Here is an 18,665-nt window from a genome sequence, read left to right on the forward strand (position 1 = left end):
TGCCCCTGATCTAGGGCTGCCCCCCTCTCCCACAGCTAGGATTATCATCTCGAAGATGAGAAGCGCAGATGAAACAAGGAATTGGAGAGCATTTCGAGAACTCCAGATGAGATGCATGCTCTGCTCGCCTTTTCATCGCCTGGTCCACTCCTACCTGGCCACTCCTGCTCTGTCCTCTGAGTGCTGTACCGTTGGTTCCACTCACACCTACACATGAGGATCCCAAAGGGCTGTGAGTGTCATGGCGACTGCCTGGGGGGGGGCACAGGCAGAGATTGGCAGCCTGGCAGGGGGGAAGAACCCAGCCTGAGAGTGAGGAAGTCTGGGTGCCGCTACTCATTGAGTGACCTTGGAAAGTAGGCACCTCCTGTGCCTCAGTTTCCTCATCTGTAACATGGGGAGATGAGCAGCATCTAGAAAGATCTGAGGGATTTCATTTTAAACAGGAGGAAGCGCAGGCGCCTCGGTGGCGCAGTCCTTAAGCGTCTGCCATCCGCTCAGGGCGTGATCCCGGCGTTCTGGGATCGAGCCTCACATCAGGCTCCTCCACTATGAGCCTGCTTCTTCCTCTCCCACTCCCCCTGCTTGTGTTCCCTCTCTCGCTGGCTGTCTCTCTCTCTCTGTCAAATAAATAAATAAAGTCTTAAAAATAAATAAATAAATAAACAGGAAGAAGGGTTCTGGCAGAAGAAATGGGCACAGGCTTTCCAGAAGGCACTTTGCACTGGGAGCTTTAAAGACATGTTACTGACTAATTCCCTGCAATATTGTTTGTAATAGCAAACGTTGGAATCAACCCCTCTATTGGTAGGGAGTGGGAATACCGAGAAGCTAGGAAAAACAAGTAGGAGGTTCTCTATGTCCTGATACTGATGTGGAAGAGAGAAGTGAAGGAGAAGGTGCAGGGTACACAGCGGCTGTTCAGATCCACGCAGCAGCCCTGCAGGTGGGTGAGAAGCTTGTAACATTCCTCCCTGCAGGGAAAGGGCTGGAGGGAAGGGAGAAAGGGAGGGGTGAGGTTTATTTTTGGACTACAGCTGACCCAGAACAACTCTGGTTTGAACTGCATGGGTTCGCCTATATGTGGACTTTTTTTTTTGGATAAATACTGTACAACACTGTAAATGACTTTTCTTCCTTATGATGTTCTTTTTTTTTTTTTTTTAAGATTTTATTTATTTGACAGAGATAGAGACAGCCAGCGAGAGAGGGAACACGAGCAGGGGGAGTGGGAGAGGAAGAAGCAGGCTCATAGCGGAGGAGCCTGATGTGGGGCTCGATCCCAGAACGCCGGGATCACGCCCTGAGCCGAAGGCAGACGCTTAACCGCTGTGCCACCCAGGCGCCCCCCTTATGATGTTCTTTACAACATTTTCTTTTCTCTAGCTTACTTTATTGTAAGAATACAGTATATTAATACATGTCACGTCCAAAAGATGTGTAGCTGACTTTATGTTCTCAGTAAGGCTTCTGACCAACTGTCGGCTATTAGTAGTTAAGTTTTGAGGGAGTCAAAAGTTATACGTGGATTTTTTCACTGTGTAGGGGGTCAGCGCCCCAACCCCTGTGCTGTTCAAGGGTCAACTGTATACGAATGCATTACCTATTCGTACATTTTTTTCAATTTTAAATTATTTGTGTTCTTTTTGAAAAAATAAATCAGCTACTTGGAATTTAGCCGAAGGAAATTGTTTTTGAAAATATGAGCCTAGGTACGTGTACGAGGATGCTCATTACAGCCTCGATTGTAAGGGCCAAAAATTGGAGACAAAGTCAGTATGGGATGGACTCCTGGCAGCCATCATAAGGGGGGAGCTGTTTTAATCCTCAAGCAGAGAGAGACAGCTCAATGGATTCGGTGGATAAAAAATAGAGCAGCTTATAAAACAGCATATTTATGGAGGCACCTGGGCGGCGCAGTCCTTAAGCGTCTGCCTTCAGCTCAGGGCGTGATCCCGGCGTTCTGGGATCGAGCCCCACATCAGGCTCTTCTGCTGTGAGCCTGCTTCTTCCTCTCCCACTCCCCCTGCTTGTGTCCCCTCTCTCGCTGGCTGTCTCTCTCTCCATCAAACAAAAAAATATTAAAAAAAAAAACCCAAAAACAGCGTATTTATGAAAATTCTCTGCGCACAGGCACAGCTGTGTGGAGGTAGGTTCTCATTCCACCGAGAAGTCCACTCTTGGTATTAGATGATTTCCACTTAATTTTTAGAACGCTTCTGCTGTTCAAAGTTGTTTTATTTTTCTCATTTCCTTTATTTTTAAAGATTTTATTTTTTAAAGTAATGTCTATATCCAACGTGGGGCTCGAACTTACGACTCCAAAATCAAGAATCCCGTGCTCTACTGACTGAGTCAGCCAGGTGCCCCTCAAGTTGTTTTATTTTTTCAATGAATGTGTATTAATACAAAATATGAAGAAGTGTGTGTAATACTCATAGAAAAAGACCATAAGGAAATACTGTTAAATGGTTTAATACTGTTTCTCTTTGGAGAGGGAAATATACATGATTTCTATTTTCTTTTCTCTGCTTCTCTGAAATTTTTCAATAGCATATATTACTTCTAGAATCAGTTTTTAAAAATCAATAAAGTGAATAGGAGAGAAACATCCAGTGGGAGGTCAAGCCAGGCCTGAAGGCCACATCTGAGTGGGGGGCGGGGAAGCACGGGCCAATGGGGCCTGGGGCTCACGGTCCCTCATTGCAGCTCTGGGGAGGATGGGAGGACAGGAGGCTGGGGCTAGAGCTCTTCTGGCTAGGCCTGGCATTTTCCACTCCCCCCCACCCCCAAGCCTGCCGGCTTTAGGCCTCAGGCTAAAACGAGCTAGATCCTGACAGTATTTCATGGGAATCTGCCAGGACAAGGCAGGGAAGGTCCCGATAAAGGTCACCATGTGAGGGGTCAGGAGTGTGTGTGTAAAGCTGCAGAGGAAGATGGCCAGCCAGGGGTCTCCCAGGAGCTTGGGGGCGGGGAACTTGGAGCTTCCTCCTGAAGACAATTTAGCAGGGAACAAACAAGGTCACATTGGTGTTTTTAAAGATTTTATTTATTTATTTTAGAGAGCGGGGAGCGGAGAGGAGCAGAGGAACAAACAGACTTCCTGCTGAGCCCCCCTTCCTGCTGAGCCCCAAGCCGAGCTGGGGCTCAGTCTCAGGACCCTGAGATTGTGACCTGAGCCAAAACCAAGAGTCAGGTGCTTAACCAACTGAGCCACCCAGGCGTCCACCCCCCTTCTGAAAAAGATTTTATTTATTCATTTGTTTGAGAGCGAGCAAGAGAAAGAGGTGTTTTTAAACTAGTTCTCTGCCTGCTGAGTGGAGAGTGATAGAGGCCAGGAGGAGATGGTCAGAACAATCCAGAGCTAGATGCTAATGTCTGCCCCTGGGCAGGAACCAGAGGCCTAGAGGGCCAGGTGGCACACTGAGCATGGAGGGGCCGGGAGCAGCAGGAAGGAGGGCTCTGGGGGGTGCAGCCTGGGAGAATGGGTGGCCCATGGTCGGCTTCCTGAGATGGATCCTGGGAGGGAAGGTGTCGTCTGTGGCTTGGAGACATCTGGGAGGCGAGGCATCCATTAGTCTGGCACTCAGGAGAGAAGGCCAGGCTGGAGGGGACTGTTTGGGAGTCAGGGCACTGGAGAGTAAGGGACACCATGCGATGGAAGGTGTGGGTGAGGGCAGGGACAGAGCAAGAGAAGAACGGAGCCCAGGGAGAAACAGGCCCATTCCAGGCAGAGGGGGCACCCGTGCCCCCCTCAGGAGGGAGAATCAGGGCGCAGCTGGCAGGCCACCGGTGAGGCCGGGGCTAGAGGGACGCGGGCCCTGTGGGAGGTGGTGGCGAGATGGTGCCCCGTCCCTCCTCCCCGGCTGAGAATGCCGAGGGAGAACGGGGCTGCGCGGCATCCACAGCGGGTGGGGTGCGTGCGAGCCGAGCCGGGATCGGTACACTCGGCCGGACCCCATTGGCTGGCGGGCAGGAGCCGGCGCGGAGACAGGCCACGCTGATGCAACGTGGGCCTATCGTTGCAGGCCGGGCCAGGGGATGCAGCTGCGCCGGCCGCTGCCCAGCGGTTCCCGCAGGGAGGGGGGGCGGCTCTCCGGGGCGGGCGGGAGCTCTAGGCCTGCAGCCCGGCGGCCTCCAAGGCTGTCTGCTGTGCGTCTGTTCTGACTCACGAGGGAGGCACGCCTTTCATGGAAGCACCCAGAGCCCTCCGCTCGGTGCGTGTGCGTGCGGGCGCGGGTGGGCCCCGGGTGGGGGAGGGGCCGCGAGGGCTGCGCACGCTCAGCCCTGCCTTCCAAGCCCAGCAGCCTGAGGCCAGACCGGGGAGCGGGGAGCGGGAGCAGGGGTGGGGGAGGAGGGAGCTGAGCATCCCACCCTGGCTCTCCAACTGTGCTCAGCCTCTGACTCTGTACAGGACTTTGGGCAAATCCCTCATCCCTCCGAGCCTGTTTCGCCATGGCTTTGGCTGGGACAGAGAGTTGTGGAAAAGAGCTCGGAGATGGGGGGCTGGAGCCGGAAGGGGGTCACCGGGGGCACAGCTGGCCGGTCTGGGCCCCCACACCAGGCGCAGAGGAAAGGGAGGTGGCATTTATGAGGCCCGCTTGGTGCATTCTCTGTTAAGTCCCATAAGCCTGCTGTAAGGTAGGCATTTTTAATTCCCACTTTGCAGATGGGGAAACTGAGCCTCAAACAGCCCAGGAATGATAGAGCTTGGATGTGAAGCCCGGTTTCCCTTGCTTGGAGTCTGGGGTTCTGTCCACTGTAGCAACTGGGCCGTCCCTGAGAGCGTCAGGAGCCTGGCGCTGGCATCGCTGACGGACAGAACTCAGAGTTGCCCAAGTCTTGGACGCTTTCTGTTCTTAAGCAATGAGCCTCACATGGGATACTCAGAGGTATGACTGCAGAGAGCAGGGAGAGGGCATTTGAACCCAAAAGCACCTCACCCCATGCAGGGATGAGGGGCAGGGAAGACTTCCTGGAGGAGACTGCCTGGAGTTGAGAAGGTGCTCACAGCAAGCACAAAAGGCTTGGGGAGGGTGAGGAAAGTGAGGTGCTCTCCTCAGATGCACAATTAATGGCAACACCCAAACCCACAGTATTCAAGATAAGCAATGTTTTCAAAAATCAAAACCAATGCAAAAAAAAAAAAAATTCCTGATGAACAAAATCTCAAAGTTTTCAATAAAGCCAGGAACCAGGCCAACTTCCTGGTTGGGCAACCTGTGCAGTCTCCCAGGGCCCCACTCTTGGTTAAATGTTCTGCTGTGGCCATGTTGAAATTCTGGATAATTTTTGAGGAAGGCGCCGCACACATCACATAGCCAGTCCTGGGCTAGGTCGTTAAGATAGTACTGTGTCAACCCATGTTGGAGCCTGAGCCAAAAGAGAAAAAAAATGTTTAAGATTTTGGTATTTTGGGGGTGCCTGGGTGGCTCAGTCGTTAAGCGTCTGCCTTCAGCTCAGGGCTTGATCCCAGTCCTGGGATCAAGCCCCGCATCGGGCTCCCTGCTCCACTGGGAGCCTGCTTCTTCCTCTCCCACTCCCCCTGCTTGTGTTCCCTCTCTCACTGGCTGTCTCTCTCTCTGTCAAATAAATAAATAAAATCTTTAAAAAAAAAAAGATTTTGGTATTTTGTTCATCATGGATTTCTTTTTGCATTAACTTTGATTTTTTTAAAAAAATTGTTATTAAAAATATTGCAAATGGTATTTCTCTTGATTACTGAGGTTTCTGATGCCCCTTTTAATTTGCACCCAGGTGAGTGCCTCCTGGCCTCCCTCTAGTCCCAGCCCTGAGAGAAGTTGAGGAAGGGCAGCCAGCCCGGCCAGAGGGAGCAGCAGGGCAGTGGCCAGAAGCCGACCTGGCTAGCAGGACTAGCCTGTGAGAAGGTTCTGGCAAGGCTGGGGCCGGGGGCGGGGGGTGCAGGTGCACGAAGTCCTTGCAAGAGAGGCACCTGGAAGTCTCCCCGTCTTCCCATCAGTGTCCAGAGCCTTAGTGCCCTATCTGTGAACTGAGAACAAGGGTTTCCTTCACCAGCCCCTCTTCCAGGTTGTTCTGGGGACAAAAGGAAAAGAGAAAGTTGCTGAGTTTGAAACTGGAAAGCGCTGTAAATGGGAACGTGCGCGCACAAGTTCTGCGTTGGGTGCCACTCTGTTCCCACAGGCAAGCACATGACCGTCTCCCCACCCCCATGCCTCCGTCCCTCTGTCTCTCTGTCCCTCGGTCCCTCCATTCTGCTTTCTCACAGCCTGCCAAAGCCTCTCCCTTCCCTCGCCATCAGTGTGCACAGGACAGAGACCATATTAAGGCTTGCCTTCCTTCTTTCTTTCTTTCTTTCTTTCTTTCATGGAACAAATATTTACTGAGAGCCCATTACGTTCCAGGTACTGTTCTAAGTGAACAAAACAAGGCCTTTGCTCTCAAGGAGCAGCCTAGGGAGATAGGCTGTAGACTAAGAATCAAGTGTGATAACTTCGGGTAATGATAAGGGCTACAAAGAACTGAAAGCAGGTGGGGGGAGGCCAGGGAGGGGTGGGGGGCCAGCCTGAGACCTGAATGATAAGCTACATTTGTATCCTGTGGCTGCTGTAACAAGTCTCTGGGAACGCAGTGGCTCCTCACAAGGTAAGTTTATTACCTTACAGTCCTAATTGGAAGACTCAAATGGCTTGGCAGGGCTGTGTATCTTCTGGGGCCTCTAGGAGCAGATCTCCTTCCTGCCCTGCCGAGCTCCTGGAGGCCGCCTTCCTCCATCCGCAAAGATGGCAGCTCAGCAACATCCTGTCTCCCCCTCTCTCCGCCCCCTGTTGTGCTATCACACCTCTTTCTCTGACTCTGAACCCCTCTCACCGCCTCCCCCCCTACAAAGACCTTTGTGGTTGTGCGGGGCCACCAGGGTAATCTCCCTATCTTAAGAGCCATAATGTAATCCCCTCTATCATGTAAATGACCATATCCAAAATTAGGACAAAGACATCTTTGGGGGCCATTATTCTGCCTACCACAGAAGCCAACCTTGTGAAGGCCTTTGAGGGGAGGACGCAAGCACCCCAAGCAGAGGGAACTGCCTGTGCAAAGTCCTCAAGGTTAGGTATGTTCTCGGAATAGCAAGAAGGCCTCCCTTCTAGAAAGGAACGTTCCAGTTAGCGTGATTTTTATCAGCCTTATCCATGGGGCCAATCCCACCTCTGTAGTTGAATGTGGTGAGCTCCAGGAACCCTAAGCATCCAGAACAGCCCCTACAGAGCATCCCCTCGGCACTGAAGGTCATCTCCTCCATCTCCCCAGCTTCTAGCTGGCCAACCATTCACATGCTTAGAATGAGAGCCCTGGATGTTTGACGAAGGGGCCTGCCTGGGCAGTCCCCTAGAGCTGGAGGCCAGACTGACTCTGGTCAAGGAGTGGGCCCAGCTCCTGGTTCCTACGCATAATCCTGCTCTTTCTTCCTCGCTCAAGGCCAGGGCTGTGTGGCTAAGGGAGGATGGGAGCAGGAAAGGCTGGATCTCCAGCAGGGGCAGTGGCCTTCAATGACCGTATTGTTAGCTTCAGACTGTGGTGGGGAGGGTGCCAGGGTCTGGCTGAATGAGGCATCTGTGATCTCTAGGTCAGGGGCTCTCTTGGGGTATACCTCCCACCCCCCACCTCTGCCTGTACATTTGGCTTCCTCAGCCTCCCCTGTACATCCCACAGGGACCACAGCTGCCTCCCTGTGCCATTGGCTGTCGGATGGTGGTCTTTCCTGTCAGAACTGAAGCTCTGCGAAGGCCAGAAGCTGTCTGTCTTGAGCACGCCAGGGCCCAGCACCCAGCCCGGGGCTTGGCTCAGAGAAGGTGTTCCATAAATGTACGCAGTGAATGAATGAATGAATGAATGAATGAATGAGACTGTTGCCATCCTTGCTTCATCTAATCACCTCTTCCCTGGACCACTGCACCAGCTTCCTCACTAGTGTCCCTGCCTCTGGCCTCTCCTCCACACTGTTTCAGGGGGTGATGCTAACATGTTGTCTAGTTAAAACCCTGCAGAAGCTCCCTGAAACCCCCAGGATCCAGCCAAGCCGCTGCCAGCCTCACCCACCAATTCTCTTCCCTGCTCCTACACTACCCCTCGAGCACACCAAATACCTCCCAGCCTGTGTGCCCTTGCATTTGTGAGTTCCTAAGCCCAGAATGCCCTTCCTCCTCTTCTCCCCACCTGGGTGACTTGTACTCATGGTTTAGAAGACAAGCTCCTCCAGGAAGCCTGCCTGACTACCCCCAGCCTCCTCTGGGCTCCCACAGCCTCCCACTCCACTCCGCGCTTCCCGCCGTCTCAGCACCAACCCTGTCTCCCTCTCCAGACCCTAAGCTCCTCAAGGGCAGGCACTGAGTCTGACCCATGTTTTTGTCCTAGCAAGGGCCCTGGCCGTGGTCAGGCACAGAGCAGATGCTCAGCAAAGGTAGGAGCTCAGCCCCAAGAGAGTGGGCTGAGGCCTGCCTAGTGGGCACTTCTGCCCTCTGGTGGCCATTTTGGGTCACTGTGCTTTTCTGTGTCCTATTTATGAGCTTCACTAGGGTAACGGGCTGATTCCCAGAGCAGTGGTTTTCAGAATATACCGCCAGGGGGCGCCTGGGTGGCTCAGTCGGTTGGGCATCTGCCTTCGGCTCAGGTCATGATCTTGGGTTGGTCTTGGGATCTTAGGATCTTGGGATCGTGGGATTGAGTCCCGCGTTGAGCCCCACATTGGGCTCCCCACTCAGCCAGAAGTCTGCTTCTTCCTCTCCCTCTGCCCCTCCCCCCACTGCTCATGCACTCTCTCTCTCTAATAAATAAATAAAACGTTAAAAAAAAAAAAAGAATGTGGCCCCAGGACCACAACATCAGCATCGCCTTGGAACTTGTTAGAAATGAAAATTCTGGGGCGCCTGACTGGCTCAGTCAGTGGAGCAAGTGACTCTTGATCTCAGGGTCTTGAGTTCAAGCCCCAGGTTGGGCATAAAGCTTACTTAAAAAAAAAAAAAAAAGGAAAGAAAGAAAGGAAAATTCTTGGACTCCACCCCAGACCTATGAATCAGAAACTCTAGAGGTGGGGCCTAGAAATCTGTTTTAACAAGCCCTTCAGGGGATTCTGATGCAAGCTAGTTTGACAACCGCTTCCCAGGAGCCCCAGGCAATGGAGGAGACAGCAGGACCCACGTGGGAGGGCTGCCGGCTAAAACACAGGATCCCCAATTAAAGGGGCAATTCAGAGAAACAACAAAAGATTTTTATTGCAACTATTGCCCCAGACACATTTATACTAAATCATTGTTTGTCGTTTATCTGAAATTCCCCTTTAACTGGGTTTCCTTTTTCCCCCTTCTTAATCTGTCCGTCTTAAGCAAAGAACTCTTCTCTTGGTTTAATGCTCTGGTGTCACCATCTTGAAATTGTTTTTATTATTTTTTTAATTTATTTGAGAGAGCATGAGAGAGAGAGAGCGTACATGAGCAGGGGGGAGGGGCGGAGGTAAAGGGAGCAGCAGACTCCCCGATGAGCAGGGAACGGGATGTGGGACTGGATCCCAGGACCCCAGGATCACGGCCCCGAGCAGAAGGCAGATGCTTAACCGACTGAGCCATCCATCTTGCAGTTCTTAATAATTTTTGGACCAGGGGCCCTGCATTTTCATTTTGCACAAGTATTCAGTCATAGTAAGGACCCTTGCAAAGCCTTATCCAGAACATTCAGAACAGAGCTCAAAGTCTGACCCCCAGCAGCTGAGCCATGATACCCCCTCTTCCACATCCCTCATTGGTCCCCTGCTGGATGGGTCAAACCTTCATCTCCCCTCCCCAGAGATCACTACGTGTCTCCTCACTGTCTTGCTGCCCCCATCCTTACCCGTCCTCTTCCCCCTTCCACTCAGTGAAGTCTGCAAAATGTTTGCCATGTCACCCTTCCGCTCAAAACTTTTCTCAGGTGTCTTCTTGCCACTGTCTTTATTATAACAGCCATGGGCCATTACAGAGCAGCGGGCTGGGCGCTGGCCTCCTCGTTTCCTGTGTTCTGGGCAGGAATCCTGCCGGGCCGAGGCCTCGGGTGGGGGTGCTGTGGGCGGGACCTGCGGCAGCCTTGACTGGAAGGCTTCGGATCATCTGCAGCAGGGGCACGGCAGGAGAGCCGCTGCCCCGACTGCAAGAGGAGCGGGTGGACAGGCTGCAGAATGATTTACTGAGCACGTTCTCTGTGCCTGGCGCTGCCCTGGGTGGTGGGCATGATGCCGAAAGCAGCAGGTGTGAGCCCCACCTTCAGCGTAATGACTTCACGGGTCATGCCGGCTTCGATCTCAGGTTTATGCCCTAAAATGAGAGCCCTAACCAAACAGTAGAGGATGCTGACTTTTTTATTTTTTATTTTATTATTTATTTATTTATTTATTTTTAAAGATTTTATTTATTTATTTGACAGAGACAGCCAGTGAGAGAGGGAACACAAGCAGGGGGAGTGGGAGAGGAAGAAGCAGGCTCCCAGCAGAGGAGCCTGGTGTGGGGCTCTATCCCATAACGCCAGGATCACGCCCTGAGCCGAATGCAGATGCTTAACGACTGCGCCACCCAGGCGCCCCTGACTTTTTTATTTTTAATTTTTCAGAGGCAAGCAGGAAGTCGTTCTACTCTTTCTTGTAGATTTGATTCGAAATTACATGAAAGGGAGTGGGCTGGAGACAGATACAAAACAAGACGGGTGTGACCTATTGCTGCAGTGGGATGATGGGTGATGGGGGCTTATTATACTAATCTGTCTAATTTTATGTACCTCGTCCACATGTTTATTTTTTTCCTTTGGGGGAAGGCAGAAGGGAGGGAGAGAGAGAATCTTAAGCAGTCCACACCCAGTGCAGAGCCTGTGACAGGGCTCGATCCCACAACCTCAAGATCATGACCTGAGCCGAAATCAAGAGTCCGATGGCCAATTGACTGAGCCACCCAGGTGCCCTGCAAATGTTTATTTTTTTTAAACACAGTTCAAAGTAATATTAAAACACCAAAATCTTTCCAGTCTAGAATGAGACCTTTCTTTCAGGCTAGGCTTGCCTCAGAAACTGGAAACCTGGGGAGGGTGCTGCTCTCCCTCCATGACCATCTCTGGCTCCCGATGGCCCCTCCAGAGTGGAGTGCAGAGTGGGAGAGAGGGCAGAAAAGGTCCTCCTTGCCTGACAACAGTTGTAACCTGGCCTGCAGACCCTCTGGCCATGGTGGATGTCCCAAGTTGATCTTAACTCATGGGATTCTCCTGGAGATTTTTCTCCTCTGGGGACCTCTCACCTAGATTTCCCCTGATAAAGCAGGCCTCCTCTGGTTTCCCACTTCCCTGTCGGTTTCCAGCTGTCCCCACTCTGTAGGGTTCTCCTTCCCAAAGTGGTCCTCAGGCAGCAGGACACCAGCTTAGGCAGGTGGGCCCTCATCTGGTCCCCTTGAAAATCAGGTGTCCTCTGTCTGGTCTACCCGGGCAGTGAGCCATTCCCAGTAGGGCCCTAGCCCTCCCCACTCTGCTGCCACACATAGCCCCTTGCTGTTAGGCTGGGCAGTGTGTGAGATCCCTTCCGGTCCCGGTGCCTCCCAGAATCGAGGCACATATGTCAAGCTCTTTGAACAGTGCTCTGGAAGCCTTCCTCACTTGGCTTAAAGGAGGGAAGGGAAGCAGAGCAGAATGACAATTGTCTCTCAAACCACCCCTGTACCACGGGTGGGTGATGGCTGGAGGCTGGCAGGACAGGTCTGGGAGCACTCCCTCTGCTGGGCCCGCAGGAGGGGCTGACACTTCATTTAGGACTCTGGGTGCTGGGGCCCTCTTGTCCACAGTTTTTAGAGCTCCTGGTGAGACACCAGCCATCGGACAAGCCTTATTCCCGCCCCGCCCTATCACACGACTGGAGAACGCCAGACTTAAAAGACTTGCCAGAGGCTCCTTCATCACCTGGATTTGCCTGGCAAAAACTTGCTCCTCCACAAGCCTCCATTCAAGCTCTGCCTCCTCCAGGATGACCTCCCTGATTGCCCCCATGGAGCGCATTGAGACTCTCCTCTTCCCTGGTGTTCCCACCATAGCTCCTTCTGTCCTCCACTAGGACAGTTCTTGGTATTTTTGAAAATTGTCCGGTGTCCTGTTTCACCATCAGACTGTGAGTTTCTTTTTTGTTTGTTTGTTGTTGTTTTTTTTTAAAGATTTTATTTATTTATTTATTCGACAGAGAGAGACAGCCAGCGAGAGAGGGAACACAAGCAGGGGGAGTGGGAGAGGAAGAAGCAGGCTCATAGCGGAAGAGCCTGATGTGGGGCTCGATCCCGTAACGCCAGGATCACGCCCTGAGCCGAAGGCAGACGCTTAACCGCTGTGCCACCCAGGCGCTCCAGACTGTGAGTTTCTTGAAGAATCCCTGGATGGCTTCTGCTTTATCACTGGGTCCCTGTTATCCAGCACAACGGCTGCCGGACACAAAGGAAGAGTAATGCAAGAACAGCAATGATGACAACCTGCACTGAGTGTGAACTGTGTGCCAGGCCCTGTGCCAAGCGTCATGGTGCATTATCGCCTTCATCCTATTAGAGTCTTAGCTGGTATGTACTATTTTATGCCTGTTTTACAGGGGAGAAGACTGAGGCTCAGAAGGTGAAATCGCTGGCTTGAAGGCAGCAGAGCCGGGACGTGGCACAAGTCCTCCTGCGTGCGGGGCCCCTTGTGCTGTACTGAGCTGGGGCTCAGCCGTGCTTGATAGGCACCTGGGTGGGGGCAGGGATGGGTGGGCCCCCGTAGGTCAGCCTGATGGCCTCAGACCCCACCACACTAGGACTCTGTGCTTTCTTGGGGGTCGCAGGATATGCAGAGAGTCAGGGGCTACAGAAGGGTCAAGACAGGTGTGGGAGCTGCTGACTTTTGAGGCCAGTGCAAGGGCACTGCAGGATGTAATTGGGGCTGTCACTTCTTGCCAGCATTGATGAGCCCCATTTCCTTAATCTCTTAAGCCCTGCTCTGGCTCTTGAACAGACCCCAGGGGCTGGCAGCCAAGGCCCCAGCTCCCAGGGCTCCCGGAAGGGAAGGGAGAAAACCCATCCCTGGAAAGTGGCAGGTTGCAATGACTCATGGTATGGGTGCTCGCAGGGCAGCGACGGGTGCTGGCTGGGTCGCAGTTCTCTGACCACCTGTCCGGGTTTGCCCGTGACCGAGGGATGCGGGGCTTCCAGTGCTAAAAGCAGCTGTCACCTTGCAACATTAGAGGCTTCTGCTCATTAGCTGCTTCTGGGCCCTGGATGACACGCTCCTGGGAAGACCAGGTGGTGTGAGCACGCGCGGGGAGGTCGGCCTGGCTGGGGGTCCAGGGGCTGGTGGAGAGAGCGGGGCCAGCAGTTGGAGCCACCGGGCCTTGCACGCACTTCAGCCTTTCCCTGGCTGGGTGGCCTTAGGCCACTTGCCTAAATAACATCCCTGAGCCTCCTTTCCTCTCTCTACAATGAGGTGGGGAACATCCACTTGACCGGCTCTTGTGAGGATGAAAATGAGATAACCCAGCAAAAGGCAGGCATCATTGCAGGCTTAGGTTCACCTGTGAGCAACAGAGCCCCAGAACTGTTCCGGCTTAAACAAGAGTTTGTTTCTCTCTCATGCAAGTCTGGAAATAGGTGATTCAGGGGTGGTGGGGAGGCTCTGCTTCATTCAGTCCTTGGGCATTCAGGCTCCTTCTAGCTCGTGGCTCCTCCAACCCTAGGGTATGGCCCTTGTCTTCAAAGACCAAGATGGCACCTAGAGCACCAGCCATCACATCCATGTTCCAGGCAGCAGATGAGAGAAGGACCAAAGAAGTGCATGTCACTCCCCTTATAGGTACTTCCCAGACGTTGTACGCAGCAATTCTGCTTACATTCTGTTGGTCCTAACTTTAGTCCCAGGGTCATGGCAAGAGAGTCTGTGAAATGTACTTTTTATTCCAAGGGGCCCTGGTAAAAATCAGGAGTGTTATTATCGTGGAAGAAGGAGGGCACAGATATTGGGGAACTAGCAGAAGGGCCGGCCACGTGTACCTGGTACAGTGCCTGCCATACATCAGAAGCTTTAAGCGAATGTGAGCTCCTTCTTCCCAGCCTGAGAAAGCTTATGGCTCTAGCTTCCAAGCTGGCACAGGGCCTCCTGGGTGCCTCGATGGAAGCTGGGACCGGCTGGGATGTAAGAGGCAGGGACTTCCCTGGGTGGCCCTGGCCATCTGGTCCAGTACTGCAAGGCTCAGTGTGTTCCACCCCACATCTGAAGGCCAGCAGCCCAGGAACTCAGCAGTGGGGCTCTGGGTGGCGAGGAGCCCTCAGGAGCCAGTCCCGAAGCTGGGGGCCAGAGATGCTCCGGTAAGGGGAAAGGGCTTGACCAACGCCAGGCAGGACACCGGGGTCCACCCACATAGCAGAGATCAGGGCGGCAAGGCAGCGGGCGGGGCCCCTGAGAGCCAGGCCTTTGCAGATGGCCACCACAGAGGAGTCACACTTGTCCGGTTTTATTTTAGAAGCGAGCTAACAGATGTTAAGTAATCTAGGAAAAGCAGCCGTTGCCAAAAAACAGACCCAAAAACACAAGGACGATGAAATCAGGCAGGGCACCAGCTCTCGCCCAGGAGGTGGGAGCTTTTCCTAAGGACATGGCAGGGATAGTATCTGCTTCATGGCTACGTTAGGGTCGGTGGCTTAGGGGACCTCGTAAGACCACCCCAAAGCGAGGCTGCTGAAAGCCCCGCGCCCCACACACGCGGTTTGGGTATGGAGGCAGGGAAGCTTGCCTAAAGATGTCAGTCCAGTCTTGGAGGCTTGAGGTTTGCTGGGCACGTTCCTTCTCCCGGACCCTGATCCACAGCTGGCTATTCCGTCCCCGAGCTGCACGTCCATCCAAGCTGCATTGCCTGGCCCACTGGCCGGGGCCGAAAAGATGTTGCCCGGAGGCAGGTGGCTGGGCTCTGGGCCCTCCGGCTGCCTGATGCTTTCCACTGACCCCAGAGGCCTGCACATTCCATGCATGCATACCAGGACCTCCTCTCCTGCCCTCCCAGGCAACAGCCATGTGGCTTCTCCTCTGCCCTGCCATCTCCAAGACCCCTTCTCCACCCACATCCCAGCTGATGGTCTTGCCTCCTGAGTCACTGAGAGAATGAAAGAAAACAGAAAAGACTCCCCACAGGCTCCCTTCTCGCATCTTGTGGGTAATACTGTCCTCCTCCGGCTCAAGCCAGCCCCTCCCCCCAGGCAGTCTGCTCTCTCCCACTCCTTCAGCTCTTCTCTCCTCTAGATCCTTCTCTTGGGCATACACACATTCTAGTTCTAGCTCACAAAGGCCCCCTCTGTTTCCCTCCTTGGTCTTGTCTTCCCTTTCTTCCACAGCAGAACCCCTCAGAGGAATGGTGTGGACCACTGTCTCCAGTTCCAGCCTCCTGTAGTTCCATTTTTTTTTTTCTTAAGATTTTATTTATTTATTTGACAGCGGGAGAGGGAACACGAGCAGGGGCAGAGGGAGAGGGTGAAGCAGACTTCCCGCTGAGCAGGGAGCCTGATGCGGGGCTCGATCCCAGGACCCCAGGATCATGACCTGAGCTGAAGGGAGACGCTTAACAACTGAGCCACCCAGGCGCCCCCCAGCCTCCTGTAGTTTCTTATGCCCACCTTAACTAGTGTTTCTCCCGTCACTCCACCAGAGGTCTTTCCAAGGTCGCCACGACTTCCATGCTGTGGACCCAGTGGGTGACTCATTGCACACTGCTGCCTGACCGTCTTTGGGGTCCCTTTCCTCTCTTAAGTGCCAGGACCCCACACACCCTTGGGTTCCCTCCTATTTTCCTGACACCCCTCTCTGTCTCTGTTGCCCTTTCCTCCTCTTCCCCTGACATGGGAGCCTGGGGCTCAGTCCTTGACCTTCTCTTTAGCAGCCGCCATTTTCTTGCTGGTCTCATCCAACCTCGAGGCTTTAAATACCTTCTCTACGCCCCGACTCCCACGTTTCTGGACTCTCCCAGACTCCGGACACGTATCTCCAACTGTGCACCCACCATCTCCACTTGGATGTCCCGGGGACATCTGAGAATTAGCACATCCGGACCCGAATTCTGATGTGCCACTCCAAACCTACTGCTCCTGTCACCTTCCTCGTGACAGACCAGGGCCGCGCCATCCTTCTATATGCTCAGGCCAAGCACGCGGGGCCACCCTCGACTCCTCTCTCTCTGTCACAACCTATATTCAGTTCACCAGGAAGTCCTGTGGCTCCACCTGCCACAGACATCCCAGAATGTGACTCCCTCTCACGCGTCCCTGCCGCTGACCTCCCCTGAGCCACCACCACCTCTCCTTGGATTGCCGCATCTGCTCTCCCTGCTTCCACCCTACCCGCCTTGGTCTATTTAACTCAGGAGGCAAACACTGACGCCCTCTTGCTTTGAACTCGGTGGTGCCTTCCCAGTTCAACTGGAGCGAGACTTAAATTCCTTACCGTGGGCTCTAGGGCCTCCATGATCTGATCTCTGTGACCTCGTGGACCCATCTTTTCCCTCCCCGCCCCACCCCAGCCCCACCTCAGCCGCTCCATCACCCCCTTCTTCCAAGCCACGTTGGCCTCCTGGCTGGAACATCCTCACCTCAGGGCCTTTGCACCTGTGGTCTGCTTCAGGGTTTTTTTTACTCAAATGCCACATTTCCTGACCACTCCATTTAAAATGGTAACTCCCTTGCTGACCTTCCATGTTCTCCTCTGTCTATGGTGCTCTTTCTTTTCTCTATAGCACACATCTCATCTAATATCCCATTCTGTGCGTGTGTGTGTGTGCTTTCTGTCTATCTCCCTCCGCTAGAAAGTCAATTTCACGGTGGCAGAGATCTCTCACTGCTGTAATTGTGTAGAACAATGCTGAGCACGAGGTAATCACTCAATATGAATGTATTTAAAGAATGAAGAAAGGCGAGGCGCAATGACTACGTGAAGGAATCGCTCATCCCGCCCAGGAGGACTGGGCTGCCCAGAGAGGGCAGTAGAATGGGGCAACGATGACCATTGTGAGTACCAAGGTGTACCAGGTCCTGGGGGCTGGGGGGTGTGGCCTGGTCGAATCAGACACATACGCTGACAGTCACAGAGGCACGTGGTAAATGAGAGGACAGAGGGAAGCCCAGGGCCTGTGGCAGCCCAGAGGAGAGCTTACCCATGAAAGACTCTTGTCAGGAGGGGACACCTGAGCCCTGCCTGAAGTCCTACCTGGCCACTCTCTGTCCAGCTCCACTCTAAGCCCAGCAGAGATTTCGAGGCAGCCGTGAGATAGAGTAGCCTAGATGCGGGTGTCAGAACTACTTGGATTTGCATGTGGGTTTCCCGGCTGGGTGGCTTTCGGCAAAGCACTTCCCCTCACCAAGTCTCGGTTTTCTCATATGTAAAGCGTGCCAGCTGCTGAACCGAGCTTCTCCTAAGTTCCTTCCGACTTCAGGCCTCAGTCAGGGCATGGAAGCTTGCCACTCGGATCTCCTTTCATAAGAGCCTATGGCACAGAGTGGAGGGAAGCATGGGACCTCTGGGCCAGGGACAATAGCACCCATAAGACTGAATGACCATTCGCAAACCTTGATGTTTACAGTCAAAGAAACCAAGACCAAGTGTAGTTGTAGTAAACCATATCATTTGTTCTCCATTCTTCCTTCTACCATTGCCATGGTCCACCGAGGGTAGAGTGTGAACCTCCTTGCTCTGTTGAGGTTGGCTTGGTCGTGTGACTTGCTTTGACCCGCAGGATGTGACCAGAAGAGACTGTGTGATTGCTCGGAGCCCAGGCCTTAAGAGGCATCACGTGCTTCCACTCGCGCCCTGGGCATTTCTGTCATCCGCCTGGAGGAAAGCCTGCTCTGGGTAGCTAGTGATCCCAGGAGGGGAGGTATGTGGAGCAGACCTGAGCCTGAAAGACAGCCTGAAGTCTCCCCTGCCATCCCAGCCTGCCTGCAGACTGTGAGCAGGACAGAGGAGTATTGCTTCTAAGCCACTCAGATTTTTTTAGTTGTTTGTTATGCAACATCATCACAGCAGTAGCTGACCGATGCACCAACGTAAGAGAAGTCCTATCACAAAAGGTCACGTTAGAAGTCACAGTGTGTGAATCTTATCAATGCGATGTGCATAGAATTGTTTAGTAAAACAAGAAAAGTTCATCATATTATCGACAAACATCATCGTGACGGAAAAAAAGATACTTTTCTCTACTGATCGGTATGGGACAAACTGGGCAGATGGTCTGCCCAGCACCTGGTTTCCGAGAACTGCCTCTGCCCCTCCGTCCGCATTTACAAACATAGATACCACAGTCCTTTGCTCTCAACCTCCATGATGAGGAGTGAGGACATAGTCAATCTAGGCCACGTGCCTTCTTTTCAAGAATTTTGGAACCAGGACAGAGATAGAAAACTCAGTTTCTCTTTGGGTGCGTGGACCATAATATTAATCTGGGACCTGTTTGATGGCCCTGTTTTTGCCTCATCCTGAGGCCTGACTGCGCCCCTGCCCTTAGAGCTTGGGGGACTCCCCCATATCCTTCCACTGAATTGCCCTCAGTGCTGAAACTTGTTCTGTTACAGAAACTGAATCAGAAGAGAACTCTGTGGGAAGCAGTAGGTGGCATTTTGAGTTTATGAAATTTTGTTTGGCAA

General features: G+C 53.1%; 1 protein-coding gene across 3 annotated transcripts in view; it reads left to right on the forward strand.

Moving 5' to 3' along the window:
• The first annotated feature begins 854 nt into the window (after window positions 1-854).
• The window catches only part of GDPD5 (glycerophosphodiester phosphodiesterase domain containing 5), a 111,251-nt gene continuing 93,440 nt past the window's right edge, over window positions 855-18,665 (forward strand). Inside the window, exon 1 of one of the 3 annotated variants that reach the window (XM_048217335.2) lies at window positions 855-946. The gene's annotated coding sequence lies outside the window, so the exon portion shown is untranslated. Of the gene's footprint in view, window positions 947-12,216; window positions 12,579-18,665 lie in introns of those variants that run through there. The other 2 variants (XM_044390900.3, XM_057316690.1) reach the window with 2 other exon arrangements.

This window comes from Ursus arctos, unplaced genomic scaffold (assembly GCF_023065955.2).
Source record: "Ursus arctos isolate Adak ecotype North America unplaced genomic scaffold, UrsArc2.0 scaffold_22, whole genome shotgun sequence".
Lineage (NCBI taxonomy): Eukaryota > Metazoa > Chordata > Mammalia > Carnivora > Ursidae > Ursus > Ursus arctos.